The following is a 1,487-nucleotide window of genomic DNA, read 5'->3' as shown; positions in this document are numbered from 1 at the left end:
TTTGAGTAATATTGCATGAGTTCCTTGTTTTTCAATGCAGTGTAGTATTCCATTGTGTGAATATACCACAGCTTCTCTATCCATTCGTTTGTTGATGGTTACTTGGGTTGTTTCCAACTCCTTTCTATTGTGAACAAAGCCTCGATAAACATGGGTGTGCATGCTCTCATAAAATTTTTAGAGTCTCTTCTGACATTGTTTTTGGTCTTTTCTTTCTCCCCTGTCTTTGTTTTCTTTGTGGATATCTTATTTTTTCATCATTACTGTTTAATACTTCAAACATATTCTTTTATTAAGGGTTTTCAAATATTATTTTAATGAACCTTAATAATGTAATCTTTTGAGGCAGAATATTTTAAGGAAAAGCAACCCATGGACATTCAGTGTTAAAGCAGTATATATTGTGGCAACTACATAAGATCTATGGTTCTAAAATTAATTATAGTAAATTAATAAGGCAGTTGATCAATGGCATAGAAATTCATATATGAAGTTTTAGTACCAGAAAATAATACATATTTGAAATTGAAGACTTTTATTTTACTAAATTTCATTTATCCTTATTAACAAATGAAGAGCTAAATGTACAATGTTTTCTTCAGAATTTAAGATTTTCTTTTCCTCTCCAAGAACAGATAGAACTATATGACAACTAAATCTGTTTCCTTTGCAAGATTACACATTCTGATCTTCTTCTCTACCTTTTTAATATGTTTCATGTTTTCTAAAATGCATACTGTATCAATTAAGATTCTGTCTGGCTATAATAAAAATGGCTTACCTAAGAGAGATTTCTTCCTTTACCACATAAAAGAAGGTCATAAAGAGCTTCAACACTTTGTCTGCCTGTACAGAACCAGTCAGAGGTTTGTGATGACAGTCGTACTTACAGGACCCAATTAGCTTGGTTAGACACAATCTAGCACCAGACTCACTTAACTTTTCAGGATACACAACATAAAACAAAGCCTGGTGGCTTAACAGGATCAGGCTTCTTTCCCACTGGAGGAGTCTTCACTCAGGCCTAAGTTGCAGTCTCTCTGTGCATCAGGTCACCATGAGTCAGAGGGGAATGACTCAACAGCAGCTAGTGCCACAAGTGTATGGTCATTTGTAATAACTGTAATCAAACTAGAGGTTCCAGTATCATAGTACAAAATGTGTTAGGATGCTAAACAAAAGGTTGGTGATGGTTATTTTTTTTAAGCTAAAGAAGCTTTATTAAGGGTCTCCTGGGTGGGATTCCTTGGTCTGCAGAGAGAGAAACAGGCAGAAGGGCAGACCAGGGAAATACCACACCCTAAAGTGGATTGTTGTTGTTGTTATGTGCCTTGTTATGAGTTGCTTGAACAAGCCTATGTATGACAGCCCTAAACTCTGCTCTGTCCTATGCCAATCTCACTGTCTCTGACACTTCCATCGCGATTACCAGAGTCACTCAATCAATCCACCTCCTAGAGGGCCTTCCTCTCTTGCGCTGTCCCTCC

Source organism: Elephantulus edwardii, unplaced genomic scaffold, assembly GCF_000299155.1.
Source record: "Elephantulus edwardii isolate Elephantulus edwardi_28Jun2011 unplaced genomic scaffold, EleEdw1.0 scaffold00178, whole genome shotgun sequence".
Taxonomy (NCBI): Eukaryota; Metazoa; Chordata; class Mammalia; order Macroscelidea; family Macroscelididae; genus Elephantulus; species Elephantulus edwardii.
This window is presented reverse-complemented; position numbering follows the sequence as displayed.